We start from the raw sequence: 19230 nt of genomic DNA on the forward strand, positions 1-19230 counted from the left end.
GCTGCCCTAAGTGTACCGGTTCTCCTGTAAGGGCTATTATTACCTGCTGTCAGTAGCACTGCTGCCCACACACAGGATGGATGTCCCTCACACAGGAGATGTAAGGGGACCACACACACATGATGTGGGGATCTATAGTAGGTGGTTGCCATGACAGTGGTAATTGGGTGTAGTACACATATGTAATCATGTATATCTGGCTATCTGGATAAGTATATGTACATATATTCCCACCATATTTCCCGGACAGGAAGTGTAGGCCAACCCCAGCCCGTATGTTCCCAATGTCGTAGTTGTAGGGGATGTCAGGTATGTATAGCAAGTATACTAGTAGACTATTGCTACTGTCACTGGGATTGTCTTCACAGACATGGTGTGTGGGAGGTCACATCTGCTTATAACATGTGTTGCCATTGGCTACTAACAGACATCCTAAGGACATCATTGTACAGTCCTGCTGCTAGCATGTAATGCTGCTGTGGACTGCAGCAGAGATATTGGCCAACATATGTGGAAGGTCTGACACAGTCTGTACAGTCCAGAGGTATACACATAAGCCCTTAGTGCTACACATGTGTACCATGCTTGACAATATGGATGTAGACTGCCATGTAGATGGGTATAACACATAATGACCAGTATATGATGTCCACCATAGGTCATGCATTCACACACCTCTGTCTGGCTTGACATGGTATGACCGCTGGTACAGGGGTGCCATGGCCACATACTACCCAATAGATATTGACATACATCTGCATTGCATCCCACTGCCATATCTGACATACATGACTGTTAAGGGAGGCCCTGCAATGGTACATCTGGCTAGTATCTGCACATGACATCCCACCGGGTAAATACACTCAGCTGCTAGACATTTCACAATGCACTGTGCAGACTGCAGGCAGACTGGCTCAACACTGGCCTAAATCTCCTAACGGGGAATGCACATGTACCTGCATATAAAGCAGGCTCAACAGGCATGTCACAGCACAGGGTAAGATACACCTGTGTCAAAGTGTATATCCACAACCAATGTGAACACAGCCACAGCCACATATGGTTAGCTAGCATGGTATTACAGTATATGGACTATGTGTTCTACACCATCCTGGTGGCTGTCTGCGGTATGGGACATGTGTGTTTATGGCCCTACAAACATGTACACCACTACAGTACCATATAGTGGGGCAGCATGTAACATCTGATAGTAGGGGAACTAGAACAATGTCATCTACCACAGTCTGTACACAGGCTAAGGTACATATCAACAATACATACACTGTCGACATTTACCATAGGTACACAGACCTCAGTACTGTACGAACATCCACAGAATGTGCAGGTAATGTCATGTAATGTAACCCCTACTGTACATAACATGTATAGCAGTCAGATACATCAGTGACTTTTTCTCAGATATGATGCCACAAATTATGGTGTACAGCACATATGCACCACTTCATGCATGACATATGTCTTTGAAGCTCGCTAGCAGTATACAATCAGCTGAGCTTGAGCTTGGTGTGTAAACACCCGATAGAAGACCAACCTCCCTGGATTGCTGTGAGATTAATTAGACAAGTAGTTTGGGTAGGCTTTCACACGGAATAGCCATAAGCTGCACTTGTAAATAAAATAAAATGAAATTCGAACCACAGTGTGCACTGAATGAATACTCAAGATCTGAAACACGAAGATTTGTTCAACCAACAACAGACTAAGCATATGCTTTCACCAGCAACCTGGCTTCTTCAGAGTCTGACAGTAAAACACTCCATATAAAAAACACTCCACATTTAAAGCAAGAATGCATTCTCCCCACCCATCCAATTAATCAATAAATCAATCAAACAGACAATTTCTTAAGAATACATTTACAACCAAGTATTAGTTTAAAAAAACAATTCATAACATTTAGTAAACTTGTAATAGTCATACACTACATATGTATACATATAAAAATGTAATATAAAATTGCAGTTCCTCTAAATAACACTACTTAAGTATTTTAACTGAGGCTTTATGGTGTCACATTCATTTAGCCCAGGGCGCCTGGTAGCATTGAGCCTAAGCTGCCATTCCATTTCTAACCTTGCTACCCTGTTCTGTGCATCACACTGAATGTTAGACTTAACCCTATCTATAATAAAAAAATAAAAATTTGTTAAAATTCACATACTGCACTATGCAAATAAAGTGCATTGTGCTCATCCTTTCTCCTGATTGAACTGACATGTTCCCCTATTCTTGTTTTCAAGCTTCGTGTAGTCATGCCCACATAAAATGCATCGCATGACATACACGAAGCAAGATATACACAATTCTTGGTGCTACAATTACAAGCACCTGGACAATATATCGTACGTTGATACCCCACTACACTTACGTACGTCCCAACTGCTATGTATCTACATCCTCTACAGGAACCACATTTGCTCATGGCAGATCTAGTGTTGCTTCTACCCTCTCTTTCAAGTATACTCTTCAAGTTCTTTCCTTTTCCATAGACAATCACCGGGGTATCACCTAGGATCATTTTAATATCTTTACTCAGAAAATATTTCCACAAATTTCTGTGACTAGAACCTAGTTCATTAGCTCTTTCATTGTATGTTAAAACAAATTTTGCTTTATTTGTTTTATTCAATGTGCTGACACTACTACCTATGTTTGCACCCTCCTCCCCTTGCCCTCTTAGAATAGGACTATATTTGTTTCTTCTTCTTCTATATACTTCTTTTTTGATGTTAGTTAACATTGATAGCGGGTACCCCCTGTCAACAAACATTCCAATCAATGTATACATTTCCTTCTTAAATAAATCATCATTACTGATTAATCTACATAGCCGGACCATCTGGCCCTTAACTACACCTCTCCTTTGGTGCAGCGGGTGACAACTTGTGTAGTGCAGCATCGAGTTTGAATAACTAGGTTTCCTGTAAATTGTACTCACCAGTCCTTCTTTGGTCTTAAATAAGGTAATGTCCAGGTAATTTACTCTCTCTTTGTTCCAGGTGTGTGTAAATCTAAGGAAATCTGTGGTTTCATTAATGTAAGAGCAAAATTCCTTAACACTTTCCTCATCCCCTTTCCAAAATATAAGGAGGTCATCTAAAACCTACAGTACAAAAGAATGTTGCCCTTGTACTTTGAGTTTAACACAAATTGCTTTTCCCATGCCCATAGCACTAAATTAGCATAGACAGGGGCACAACGGGCACCCATCGCTACCCCTGTCTTTTGTTGATAGATCTCTCCATCAAATTGTATAAAGTTATTATGTAGTATGATTTCCATCAAGTCATGACATATCTCCAGTCTTTCTTTATCAAAACTGGGACTAGTCAAAAGACTGTCATAAAACAGTTCCAGCCCAGTTTGATGTGGTATCACTGAGAATAAGTTAATGACATCGACAGTCAAAACCCAAACATCTCATTCCCAATGCCCTTAACACTTCCTACCCTTTCCAAACAATGCCACGAATCCTTTAGTATGTGGTCAGCATCCATTAATGCTTTTTACAAAATGGTCCACAAATGCAGCCATTGGTTCTGTCTTGGAACCCTTTGCAGAAACAATTGGTCGAAACTGCACATTTTCTGTCCCTTTGTGGACCTTTGGGATTCCAAAAAGCTTGGGCATAGTAGGAAACTTCACACAAAGAAACTCATACTCAACCTCATTAATAACTCCTTGATGTAAAGCATCAAACAAAAACATGTCTATTCCTCTATATGCTCTATTAGTTTCATTAATTGATGCTCTAGTGTATGTGTTTTCATCCCCAAGCAACCTGAATATACAACTACTGTAGTCTATTTTATTCATGATGACCATTCCTCCCCTTTGTCTGGTTTCATACATCTAACCTTCTGTGTTGACCATAATTCTTGTATAACCTTTCTTTCATTCTCTGATAAATTATCCTTGACCTCAGATTTTTGCCTACAGATTTTCCTAAACTCATATTCTACCATCTGTTCAAATCCAGTGATCTCTGAGTTTATGGGAGGCATGAAGCAACTTTTTCTTTTGATCCCTAAAGATACGTTCTCGTCTGTAGACATCATAGCACATGAACCCTGACCAGCAAAATATAATTGCAAATTAAGCTTCCTAATATATAACTTTAAGTTTAGTAAAACTTGTGCAATATCTAGCTTGAAATTTGGCACAAAGTTTGTACCTTTGCTAAACAGTTCAAAATACACATCACTAATATCCATTTCAGTGTAATTATATATTGTGAAGCCTTTGCTTCTAACAATGTCACATGATAATGAAGAAGTACATACATCCAACACATCAGTGTTAGCTGAAGCAAATTCTTGACTTAAACAAATATTGTTGGGTTCATTATGAGTTACAGGCACATACATATTTACATTGCTATCCTGTGTCTTACTACAATTTCCCATTACATCAAAACTTCTGTACTGCACTTGCTTTACATTGTCCAAAATATACTCATTTGTGTGGTGTAAATTTTGATCACTTACATTCTGCATGTCACTTTGTTTTTCACTCAAAAATTCACAGTTCGTGGGAAACTCCAACACAAAATCAAAACATACATTAAAGTCTAACGTATTAGTAACAACATCGTTGGCTTTACATCTACTAGGATTTAATAGTTCACCCAGCTTCTTCTTGGGTGCTGACGTGGAGATTTGGCCGTTTGTGGCTGCTTGTTCAAGAGCCTCTCCGACCTTCGCAGGAAAACCTGCGGCTCTAAAAAATCATCCCCTTCTTCCACATACAATTCCTGTGTCACATCCATATCTTCACCACCAATATCTTTTTCATGATTAGTACCATTGAAATTAAACACTTTTCTACCCGGTGGGTACGCTGCTTTATTTTTGTAATCTGCAGCATCCCTGGCCAATTTTTTGTGTTTAATGGCCCTGTTTTTTTCCACAAAAGCCTCAATGTTTTTAAAAACTTTTTCAAAATTCACTTTATATTGTAAAAACAATAAGTCAGATGTAATACTAAAGTGAAGCTTACTAATCTCTTCACGTAAAACATTGAGTCTATTGTTATTGTTCCGAATGATTAAATCAAGAAGCTCCATACCTGCTTTTTGAAACAGTTCAACCAGGTCTTGAAAAATGTCAGAATCCATTTCTACCCCCATCGGCAACTTCCATAAACGTAAACCCTTAGGGACTTGGTTAAGCCCCCTCGATTTAATCAGGAACAAGTTGTCTAATTGCATCGCTCTATATATATCCACAACCAATGTGAACACAGCCACAGCCACATATGGTTAGCTAGCATGGTATTACAGTATATGGACTATGTGTTCTACACCATCCTGATATGTGCCACTCACAGACTGACCGTACATATACTGGCCTGCTACACAGTTTGATCTGGTGGCTGTCTGCGGTATGGGACATGTGTGTTTATGGCCCTACAAACATGTACACCACTACAGTACCATATAGTGGGGCAGCATGTAACATCTGATAGTAGGGGAACTAGAACAATGTCAACTACCACAGTCTGTACACAGGCTAAGGTACATATCAACAATACATACACTGTCGACATTTACCATAGGTACACAGACTTCAGTACTGTACGAACATCCACAGAATGTGCAGGTAATGTCATGTAATGTAACCCCTACTGTACATAACATGTATAGCAGTCAGATACATCAGTGACTTTTTCTCAGATATGATGCCACAAATTATGGTGTACAGCACATATGCACCACTTCATGCATGACATATGTCTTTGAATCTCGCTAGCAGTATACAATCAGCTGAGCTTGAGCTTGGTGTGTAAACACCCGATAGAAGACCTACCTCCCTGGATTGCTGTGAGATTAATTAGACAAGTAGTTTGGGTAGGCTTTCACACAGAATAGCCATAAGCTGCACTTGTAGTAAGATTACTAAAAGCGCAAGTAGCAGCAAGTCTAGCAGAGGAGCAGAATTCCCCATACTGCTGTGAGACTTATTAAGAGAGGGCACCTAAACAAGCATGTTCACAGCATAATGATAGAAGACACACTGCTTAGAAGGCTATCTGTGCACACTGAAGTTAACTACACCACTGCAGTGCTCCTTACAGACTATCTACAGCTTATCCGCTGCTTAATGGAGATACCCCTTACAATAGTGACTCCACATAAAGAAATGCTGTAACTGTAGTAGAAGTCTTTACACTATAGCCACCAGGAAAATGCCATTATGGCAATGCAAGTCGTATGCTATTTATGAGGGGGGATTGAGTGGATTTCATTGTGTGGATTATATAGCTAGTCTAGGTTCTTAGAGTGTTATATTACATTAAATAGTTAGTTTAGGTTCCTAGAGTTTGAATTCACTTTATGCGTAGCCAATACTGAGGTTAACAAATGTTTACACAGCAATGCTTGGTTCCTACTGTTTTAAATCACATTATGTGTAGAAAATACAGTGAAATTACACATTAGCTAATTTACTCTACTGTGTTACATGCTGTAACTGTGCTAGAGATTTAGTGCCATCTTGTGTTATGTTCACATGCTGTTATTGGTATATGTTGGTTTGTGATATACAAATGACTGTTGCCCTCCCTTCTCATATGTTTCTCTTATTGTCTCACTTCTAGATCTATCAGCCACCTTAACCAATACCCAGGCTTAGTCTCCATGGAGTGACTGTCTATTACCTGGAGCTGCTACAGAGCAGTCCATCTCAACTAAAGACTCCAGCCAACTAAATGCCATCTATAAAACAAGGTTAATAGTAGAATTTCATCTTTCCCTGTAAGCCCATCTGAAGGCAGGCGGCAGGTATAGTTTCCACCCTCACCCTCCCTACTTACAGCAAACCTTATCTGTATTTATCTATAGGAATTACAATTTAAACATTTCCTCTCTGGCCATTTTTCCTACCTTTGTTACCACCCCTGTGGAATCTACATAAAGATCCTGACTACAGTGAGGCTTAAGTTGCTGAAATAAAAATAGCCCTAGCCGAAGATATACACTACTGCAGAACAGGAAAACTAACCATAAGTTATATTATTTAAGCTAAAAAAGAACAAAACCTTGTAGCATAACCAACTTACTCTTATGCTCAGGTATAACTGATAGTTTTTTGTGGGCTTGCCTGCCAGCTCGGTTGCCCCTGCTCTTGGGCTCACTCTGCTCCCCTACCCTGCTCCCAATTCCCACACACCCCCACATCAACTACATTTATACCTATCCATCCCCACCTCCATTCAACCTACACCCAATCTACATCCTTCCCACCTCTTGCAGTTCCAGAAACCAGTCACATTTCTTACTACCCCTACACATTCAGTTAAACCACCCATACACATTCCTGGCAATTAACTATCCCCTTTAACTATGAATAACTTCCTCTAGCAAATGATCCTACTACTCTTCCTAGTATTTACCTACCACACCACTTCCTACAACTACTCTGTACAAAGCAACCCCCCTCACCCATAAATCCACATCCATTATCACACCCATCCCACCCAGTTACCCCCTAACAATAAGCCCTACCCTATTCAATATTACAGCCATAAGCCATACCCTTCTTAAACCCATCAACACCTACCCCAAGTCAACTGCAACCAACAAATACATAATAATACTACAAAAGCTAGTGAAACTGTTGCAAACAAACCAACAGCAACTATTAAATGACGGAGATATCCACCCAAACCCAAGCCCCTATGATGCAAATCCCCTAAGTAAAGCACAAAAGCTTCCCAAGCAAACCCAAAATTGATAACAGGCCAGCAAATAGTCTGCTCCTCCTAAATCTAAACATCAGGAGCATAAACAATAAAATACACAAGCTTCATGTTCTAATCTCACAATATCACCCTGATATAATCAGTTTAACACAAACATGGCTAAAACCAACTACCATAAATGCAAAAATCCTGCCAACTGGATACAGTATCCTTAGACAAGATAGAATGAAAAAGAAGGGTTGTGGCATTGTCCTGCTTTACAAAAATACACTAACAATAGCTAAAACTGAGTTACCAATACCCCCCTTGGAAAAAGCAGAAATACTATTAACTAATCTCAAAATAGGCAACAACAAAACTATCAACTTAGCAACAGGTTATATCCTCCCAGGCAATAATATCCCTATCATGGAAAGTTTATTACAATGGCTATCACAATCCTAGACCTGGTCATCACCAATATGGGCAACCGGTGTTCCACACCAGAGGTCAATTCCTCATTGGTCAGATCTGACCATAAGCAAATCACCCTAGACATCCACATCCCAGCCCCATCCCCCCATTAGGGAAACCAGTGTAAAAAAATTCTCCAAAGCCAACTTCATGCTTTTTAAGACAGAAGTGGCAAACTTCATGATACCCATGCCGACGGACAATAGAGATACAACTGCAGAATCCTCTACGATTGCACTTTATAAACACTTACATGAGTGCATGGATCGTGCAATCCCTAACAGAACCAAGACACTATCCTCCAAAAAAAGGAAGCCAATCTGGTGGCCCCCTGCTATAAACAAACTCTACAACAGAAGAAAGAAACTGTTGCAAAAAAGAGTAAAATCCCATGATTGGAGGAACTCCGTGGTCAGCCTCAGTAAGAAGCTGAGATCCCTCATAAAATCCTCCAAAGCTAGTTACGAAAACAAAATCACCACTGATTCTAAAGACAACCACAAAGCATTCTATAGCTATGTCAAGAATCTCAGTGGCAACACTCAGATCTGCTCTGAGTTTACAGCACAATGGCAATAAATATACAGACCCAACTGATATTGCCAACATCCTGGCAGATAGGCTAAGTGCTAACTTTACCCCTCTCTCATCCCCTAAAGGGCCCATCTCTATACCGGAAGAATGCAAAGTACCTGTAATCACAGCTGCACAGGTAAAAAACACACTCTCAAAGCCAAGAACACAGCATCCTTGGGAACTGACAACATCCCAGGCTGCATTCTACATGAACTACAGAATGAACTGGCACCCCACCTAAGTACCATGTTCAATCATAGCCTCACCTCAGGCTTTGTGCCCACTGAATGGCACACAGCAACAGTTATCCCACTCCACAAAGGGGGAGCCACCATTGATCCTGGGAACTACTGCCCCATTAGCCTGACGAGCCTGGTCTGCAAGGCTATGGAGCGTATCATCATGGAACTTATAAACAATGATATTGGTAATCTCCAAACTCTGGACCCTACCCAGTTTGGGTTTGTAAAAGTCAGATCATGTCTCCTAAACCTGATAGACTTCTTTGAAGCGGACACCAAAGCTGTAAATGAGGGTAAGGTGGTACACACAGCCTAGCTAGATCTCGCCAAGGCTTTCAACAACATCCCTCACTCTGGAATTATAGACAAACTCACTAAACTCAGTATAAATCCCTATGTCACAAGATGGGTTGCCAACTGGCTCACTGACGGAACCCACACTTTGAAAGTAGCAGACTCTAAATCCAACTTCAGACCAGTGACAAGTAGAGTACCACAGGGTTCAGTCCTGGGTCCTCTCCTGTTTGGTATCTATTTCTCTGACGTACAGGCTAACACTGAAGGTCTTTGGCTAACAAAGTTCACAGATGACTGCAAACTAGGAGCCATAATCAAATCTCCTAACAATGTGGATATCCTACAAAAGGGCCTCACTGAGACAGATGCCTGGTGTCAAAGCCATGGCTTCAAGCTCAATGCCAAAAAGTGCATTGTTATCCCTTTTGGTAAAAACTCTGTACCCATGAACTACCACATAGGCAGTAGTCTACTTAACACCAAAAGTGTGATAAGAGACCTTGGGACACAGGTGGACAGTAGTCTCTCCTTTGATAATGACATCGCCACAGTAGTCAGGAAATCCTTCTATGTGGCCCTCCTCATCACAAAAGGTTTCTCATCCAGGAAAAAAGAGGTAATTTTTCCCCTCTACTCATCACTCATTAGACCCATTATAGAGTACAATGCCCCTTTTGGTTTGTACCTCACAAGACATCTACAACAACTGGAAAGACCACAGAAATACCTCACAAAGAGGATTACTGGCCTCAAACAGATGCCCTACGCAGACCGTCGCAAAAAACTCCAGCTTTACTCAGTTGCATATCACCTACTCAGAGGTGATCTCTGCCTAACATACAAAGCTACGTCAAACCCAGAACTGTTGGACATGCTCCACATAAAGAAATCCCAATCCCTCCAAGCTACACTCTCTGGGGACCTAAACCTTGTCACCACAATAAACAAAACATGCTGGAGGGATAGATTCCTGAATCAGAGACTTCGCATACTCTGGAACAAACTACCTATCTATATCAAACAAACCTCCTCATTAGCACTTTTCAAGAAAAATATTGATGATTGGATGGGAAATAGGAAATTCACTCCAGGGATCACTTCTGTGGCTCTGCTTGACAGGGGCACAGGAAAATAATTTTCTTGGGTGTCAAAAGCCAGGGTACCATTTGGCTAGGCTTATATAGGCCCTAGGGCCAATAGCCTAGTACCTACCTATGAAGCTATGAACCTTGCCTCAGGAGACTATTGTATTAGGGGATTTTAATATTGACTGGCTCACATGCTCTTCTCAAGCTCCCACTAATCATATCAACCTAGTTTCTTTTTCTCAAATAATCAAAGAACCCACTAGAGTAGACAACAATAGAAAAAAGAAACTCTTCTAGACTGGATTTTACTAAATAAAATTCCTTCTTCCTACCTAGCAGGCACACTACCTGACTCACTAAGTGACAATCAGGCTACCTTCTTACTTAAATATAACTCCCACCACCCCAAACCCCTATACTCCAAACAATTAGGTACAAAAAAAAACTTTAACCTATCATACTTCTTACATGATCTAAAACTATACCACTGGTCCCAACTGTATTACCTACCCCTAGATGAAGCCACCAAACACTTTAACTCCACATTTCTAGAAATAATAAATAGGCATGCCCCTGAAAGAACTACCAGAGTTAAGGCCAAAACAGTTCCATGGTTAACTAGGGAAATAAGACAAAAATAACAGAAAGGAATAGAGCCTGGAAAACCTGGAGGTCCAACAAAACCCAAGTATACACAAGCATACCAACAGATTAGAAATCTAACCAAAAAACTAGTCATGCAAGATAAAAAATACTTTATTACCCACCAAAATCAACACATGAACAACCCAAAATATTCTGGCCAGGTTTAAACAGGTTACTACATCCGGGAAAAATCACCACCCCGCACCCAACAACAGGGTTAATGAAAGAAAATATAGCTGAATCATTCAATACTTTCTTTACTGAGACCGTACTTGCCCTTGCACAAAAGCAACCTCATACCAAAATCACTACTGTCCACCCCAAACCTAATAACAGCCCCACGTTTAAGCTACAACCCACCCCAACTTCCTACATAAGAAAATTACTCTCTCAATTAAAACCAACAACACTAGGAGCAGACTACCTCCCCAATGGATTCTTAAAAGTGGCAGCAACTGAAATAGCTATACCAGTCTCTATCCTAATAAACAGATCCATCTCTGAAAGCTCAGTACCCTTGATCTGAACACTGCCTATATTATACCCCTTCATAAAGGGGGCAATTCTTATGATATATCTAACTACAGACCAATAGCTATCCTATCTCCACTTGCTAAAATACTGGAGAAATGTATTCACCAACAATTAATGACCCACCTTATTAATCAGGAACTCATATCCCAAACCCAACACCGGTTCTGTCCAGGTCAAAACACAACCGCTGCCCTGCTAGCATTCACATATACCATTAACCACAACAGAAACAATGGTAAGCTTTCTTCAGCCCTCTTCCTAGACCTATCAAGGGCATTTGATATGGTTAATTATAAAAAATTAATCTCCCACCTTACTAATCTAGGCCTAGATAAATTTTCAGTCAACTGGTTTAAAAACTACCTCAACAACAGGCAATTGGCAGTACTATGGAACAATAACTTGTCTCCACTCTTACCTGTGACACTTGGTGTACCTCAGGGATCTATACTGGGCCCCCTGCTGTCCTCAAATTTACTAACAATCTCCACTCAGCTGTAAATAGTTCTAACCTTATCCAATGTGCAGATGATTCTACTATAATATGCAGTGCCCCTACCCTAGCAGACCTACTCAAAATAACCCAGGAAAAGTTTCACTCATTTGAAAGCTGGCTTACTGAGAATGCCTTGATACTCAACCCCAAAAAACTAAGCTCCTCATATTTCATCCCTCAATCACTACTGCCCCCACCTCATCTTTTACTATCCACTCAAAAAATGGGACCCCTATTTCACCTGAATCCCAGACAAAACTTCTAGGTATTACTATTGATAACAAGCTCACATTTGATGTACACATTAATCTGGCCATAAAAAATACTAACAAAAAAGCTGGGAAGTCTCTACAAACACAAATCATTCCTGACCCATAATGCTAGAACTACAATTGCACAAACACACCTTCTCTGAACTCTACTGTATGCATCACCAATCTTGACCAATCTATCCAAAACATAAATAAATTGACCACCTGCTATAATCAGATAGCCAGATTTGACAACAACAGCTCCTTTAGAACACATCACTGGCAAAACCTAAAGCAATTGAGTTGGCTTGAACAACCAAACCTACTAACCTATAACGAGCTGGTTATCATACACAAGCTACTCTCTCATCCAAATATAACACCTTAAACCAAAATTCAAGTAGAAACCAGTGAACCAAAACCAAAAATGAAAAAAAGTCACTGGGAGCTCACCAATAAGAGGAACGAGTAAGATGTTTAATGAAGCTCAGCCACAAACACAACGTAACAGAATATGCTGAAGAACAGAGTTTAATGCTCTCACTGTATAAATCGCGTTTTCATTACACCTTCATCAGAATACTTGTTACAAAAACATTCAGCTTTATATATACACACAATTAAATAAACATCATGGTTGCCATTGGTCATCAATTAACAAGAAATAATTGAACAATTGAACATTTGTTCTTAAAGGCAACAGACCCATTTTAAAAACCAAATGTGGTAATATATAATAATACTTTTACCAAAAACATCCATTTATTCATCACCATAACAACAATAATAATAAAGTTATGAAATATATATAAAATGATCTTAATAAATACTACTGGATAGTTTATAATCTCTAGAAATGTTTGTAAAAAATGAATGAATATATAAATATAAATAAATATATTTAAATTATTGATATTATTAAATTTAATAAATAATAAATATTAGTATATACTAATAAGTGCAAAATTATAGTTTGGCTTGCCTTAATTTCAGGACTGGTTTAATAGAAACCATATCATTAATTCCTGGAGGTCTTGAAGCATCTAACCATATCTGCCAAAAAAGCTCGCCTTCATTAAGAAACATAATCCAACAGTATTACTGTCCTAGGCAACTCCCCTCCACAGACAAGTTACTGTTAGCAGTTACCAGATCTCACAACCATGCCGGTGACTCCCTATACTCTTCTTATATAGCCAAAATCTGGAACTCCCCACCTACATCCATAACCCTAGAAGCATCTCTTTCCAAATTTAAAATAACTATCAAAACTTACCTCAGCAACAAATTACTATGTCCTTGTTCCACACCAGACTAATGCTTAAACCACTTCTATACTAATGCATTTCTTGGCTTAACAAAAATCTCATGTTTTACTTTCATAAAATTATATTCCACAACAGAAGAATGATGGCATATCTGTGTTACTCTGCACTATGCATTGTTGTTTATAAACCTATTGTCAACTGTACCTGACTGATGCTTAATACCTATATGTGTGTCCAACTACATACCTAATGGACCTAGTTGAAATATGCATCCAAGAATTATCTGTATGTCTTGTAAATTTGTCCCTTTGGAGCTTTTCTCCCCGGGCCTCCACTGAAAATGGGCATGTATCCAGTTGGACTATCCCGGTTAACAAATGTAAAATAAATAAATAAATAAGGTTGTCAGGGGTGTGGCTGGAAGCACATAAACAGGGCCAATATTGACATGTTGCTGTGATGCCCGGATACATTTACTGTTGTTACAGGTTTGTTGCAACATATGTACTATGAGGGATATGACGTCTGTGACTATCACTGCTTTCTCCATCTACTGACTGCAATCCTCATACTACCTTCTGCAGTCCACAGCTAGATGCTCCGTGGGTGACGCATGAAACCATGGACACAATGCTGCCCAGGCTGCAGATGACCCTGCAGATGGGGATGCCCCATAAACATGGAACTGACATGGTAGGTACTGAGACATGCACAACAGCCATAACCACATAAACATGGTTAAAGTAACATTACTCCAAATGCAGTATAGCAGCACTTACAGTCTATAGTCAGGTCAGGCACATCCCCCTCCTGTTTGTTGCACTGTTTCCACAGTGTATGTTGTTAGAGGTACACCCCAATCCATCTGAGATGCTGTTTGCCACATGGCAGATATAGTTCCTGCTCACAGTGGATGAAAAGGGCCAACACCACCATGTTGTTTCTAGGTATTGGAGTGTGTTTTCATACAATTGGCTGTGGGAATATCACCACAGCTGTTTCACATGCAGGCAGCTAGGGGAGGACTGCGATTCATGCAGAGGCCATCAGCTGATCATGAGCATCACTTACAATACACATGCTGCTGGCTAAGCAAAGCAGGTGTAGGTCTCCACGTCCACCAGAGAGGGGTTGGGGACACAGATAGAGGCAAATACATATCAGGGACTGGTGGGAGGGTAAAACTGAAGCATGTTTGTGTCCCACACCTACCAGCACAGGGTATCAAACCCCTGACAACTATGCAGTGCTAGCACAGTTTGATGCAATTATTGGATGCGCCACATGGGTTACCTGTTGTGGCTCACTCAGAACATATATGTGATGGTGAGTGACATCTGCAACAGGGATACAGTAGCTGTACAGTAGGTGACATACATGTGCCTGTTGGCATGAACAGGTGCCAGCGTCAACACAGCCGCACTCTCACAAGGACACACACACACACACACACATTGACACACCTGGCAGGGCCAGGTGTACAACTCATTGGTTGTGGGATTGCTACATCACATCATTGTGCAGGTATCCCATGCATCACACAGGTCATACGGAAGATGTATGGGCTAAGGGTATGGGGAGGTGTTTGATATCAGGCAACATGCTGCAGTATGCCCATGAGGGTTGTAGGGAGTGTGGATGTGAACATCTGCAGCATGCAACACACACACAAACACACAGGGTGTCAGTGCTGACATGCATGGGTGCATGTCTGCACAGGTGTGTGGTGTTCGACTGCACCAGATGGCTGTCCAAGGCTAGGCGATGGGTGTACCTTGGCATCAGGCCACATGACGATGGTCTGCATTGTGGCTCAGGGATGTAGTGTCTGCATTTGCCCACACAGGTGGGTATTGTATCCCCCATCTGGTCACCTGGGTGACTATTGTGTGCGGCCAATGCTGTGCATCGCTTGCCATGTCTGTGTTCCTTAGTCCATGACATGGACAGTGCCTGGGATATTGCACACCTCCCACATGCATGCACAATGCCATGTGGAACTGTACCTGGGGTGTCTGGCCCATGTTGTGAACACAGATTATCATCAGATGTGCCAGTCCTGCCCCTGTGGCAGAACTGGTAATGGCCAGCAGCTTTACCCTGCACCTACATTGAGAGCATGCTATTAGCATTTTCTGGTGTCAGAGCCATCTGTCCATACAGAGAATGTTGTTAGGCATGGTATGTCCATTGTGGGTCACATGTGATGGCACCACAGGTGGCGCAGGTGTCCATTGGGGAACATTGGATAGGTGCACTGTCTGCACGTATGTGCATATTGGACAGATGGACAGGGTGACATGCCCTCTGTGGCCCACTGCTGTCACTCCATTGTTACTATCAGTGGCCAATATGCAGTGTACTACCCACATACTGACTGTTACCTAGGCAAGTGTGTGTGTATGACACATGGGTTGAGAGTGTGCTCTGGGTAATACTGGGGTTGCTAACTGTTATTGCCTGGCCTTGATGTCACATGTCTGGGTATGGCTTTGCAGCCCAACCTCTCAGCCATATCACATTTGTTATCTCTGTATGGTGGACATTGTGATATATAGTATGGCCACCATATAAGAAATATGCAAAACCCACTGCACATTGGCCATAGGTGTCACACAGTCAAAACCACCTCTACACAGGATATGGGTTACAAACACACACACCTGTCATGTTTGGGAGTAGAACCCCTACCTAACTAGTTTATTAAACTACAGCACTATGCAGTTATAGTACGGTGCCACAGATATTACTGGAGTAGTCTTTCCCCGAAAATGTATTTCACAATGACTGACATCAGCAGGATTGGTAAAGTATGGCATTTGAAAGTGACTGCGAGAGACTAGCCTAAAATGCATTGCTTCCTACACAGACAGTGACACACACAATACATCCTGAACTGCCATGTGGGGGAAGGAACCCTACCATGGTTTTAATTCACACTACCGCAGTATGCCGTTACAGGACATGCCATGGAGAATAGTGGTCTACAACCTTCCCAGAGGTGTATTTCTAGGTGGGTGACATCAGCAGCCTTGCCAAAGTTGGGTATGTGAAATGTAAGGGGTGTGAGTACCCTCAAAGCATTGCTCTCTACACAGTCAGACATGCACGCATACACGCACAGTTTGCAGGTCTGGAGTTAGAACTCCCACCTAACTCCTTTATCACACTATGTTCATACACTGTTACAGGACACGCTATGGAGATTAATGGGCTACAATTGTCCCAGAGGTGTATTTCTAGGTGTGTGACATCAGCGCCCTTGCCAAAGGTGGATATTTGAATTGTAAGGGGTGTGAGTAGCCTAAAAAGCATTGCTGTCTACACAGGCAGACATGCACACAAACACACACACACACACACACAGTTGCCAGGTTTGGGGTTGGAACTCCTACCTAACTAGTTTATCACACCTCAGTGGTACGCAGTTACGGGATGTGCTACAGAGACTACTGGGCTACAGCTTTGCCAGAGGTATATTTCTATGAGGGTGACATCAGCAGCTTTGCCAAAGTTGGGTATGTAAAATGTAAGGGGTGTGAGTACCCTAAAAGCATTGCTCTCTACACAGCTAGACATGCACACAGTTGGCACGTCTGGGGTTAGAACTACCACCTAACTCCTTTATCACACTATGGCCATATGCTGTTACAGGACGTGCTGCAGATATTACTGGGCTACAGTCATCTCAGAGGTGTATTTCTAGATGCATGACATCAGCAACTTTGCAAAGGTTGGTATTTGAATTGTAAGGGGTGTGAGTAGCCTAAAACACATTGCTCTTGACACAGTCAGACATGCACACAAACACACACACACCTGCCAGGTTTGGGTTTGGAACTCCTACCTAACTAGTTTATCACACTACAGTGGTATGTGGTTACAGGATTTGCTACAGAGATTACTGGGCTACAGCTTTCCCAGAGGTGTATTTCTAGGTGGGTGACATCAGCAGCCTTGCCAAAGTTGGGTATGTGAAATGTAAGGAGTGTGAGTACCCTAAAAGCATTGATCTCTGCACAGTCAGACATGCACGCATACACACACACAAAGTTGGCAGGTCTGGGGTTAGAACTCCCACTTAACTCCATTATCACACTATGACCATACGCTGTTACAGGACATGCTACCCAGAGGTATATTTCTAGGTGTGTGACATCAGCAGCCTTGCCAAAGGTGGGTATTTGAATTGGAAGGAGTGTCAGTAGCCTAAAAAGCATTGCTCTCTACACAGTCAGACATGCACACAAATACACATACACACACACTCCCACACACAGTTGCCAGGTTTGGGGTTGGAACTCCTACCTAACTAGTTTATCACACTACAGCAGTATGCAGTTACGGGATGCGCAACAGAGAATACTGGGCTACAGCCTTCCCAGAGGTGCATTTATAGGTGGGTGACATCAGCAGCTTTGCCAAAGTTGGGTATATGAATTGTAAGGTGTGTGAGTGGCCTAAAAGGCACAGCTCTTTACACAGTTAGTGAGAGATAGACACGCACACACAGACTTACAAACGCACAGTTGCCACGTCTTGAGTTTGACCTCCTAACTAACTACATTATCACACTACAGCAGTATGCAGTTATAGCATGCATTATGGAGACTACTGGGCTACAGCCTTCCCAGGGGAGTATTTCTAGGTGGGTGACATCAGCGACATTGCCAAAGGTGGGTTTATGAATTGTAAGGGTTGTGAGTAGCCTAAAAGGCATTGTTCTCTACACAGTCTGTGAGAGACAGACACACACACAAACACTGACACACACTCATCCACACAGTTGCCATGTCTGGGGTTAGAACTTCTACCTAATTAATTTATCACATGACAGTGGTACACAGTTATGGGATGCACCATGGAGATTACTGAGTTACAACTCTCCCAAAGGTGTATTTCACATTGGATGACCTCAGCAGGCTTGTCAGGGTAGCGCTATGGGGTGGGCGGTGTGTGCATGGCCCATATCCCTTTCATGTAGAGGTGACACACCACATGCGACCACACACGGGGCCATATGTCACAGGTATGTGTATACGGCTACAAGATGACTACATCCTTGTACAGCCATGTTGCACAGCTGGCACATGGACAACCTAGTCTGTGGTGCTGACAGGTACGGGTCGCTAGTAACCGCAGTGAGTGATATCTGCACCTGATGTGTTTGGGGCCCTTTGGCTGTGTGCTGGGTGGGACAGATGTGGATGGCTCCTTGTCACGGTCACCCTCTTCCACACATCTATATCCATCTACCTTTGGCTTATTATGGTGTGTTGTCTCTACATATATGTATTCCTATCCACTGTGTGTACAAGGCATGAGTGGTGCATACTGACATGTGTCTGCACTAGCAATTGCAACTGCCAGATGTGTCTAGTCCACTGGTGTTTGCATACATGGCCTTCATGTGTTTAAGTGTGTGAGCATGCCCAGTATGACCATTCAGTATGCTGATGACTGACATTGCCTTCATTTCTCTAAGTGTGTGAGCATGCCCAGTAAGGCCTTCTGTTTTGCATGTGTGGATCATGTCCAGTGGTTTGTCCTGCACTGCTGAACTTTGTGTTGTACACCGACAGGTAGCATGCTATGTCTTCAGGGTATCCATTGATCATTTGGCATTGATTGTTGCAACATGTCTGCATAGTGGGGGGA

This window comes from Protopterus annectens, chromosome 3.part1 (genome assembly GCF_019279795.1).
Source record: "Protopterus annectens isolate FY-2018-M chromosome 3.part1, PAN1.0, whole genome shotgun sequence".
NCBI lineage: Eukaryota > Metazoa > Chordata > Ceratodontiformes > Protopteridae > Protopterus > Protopterus annectens.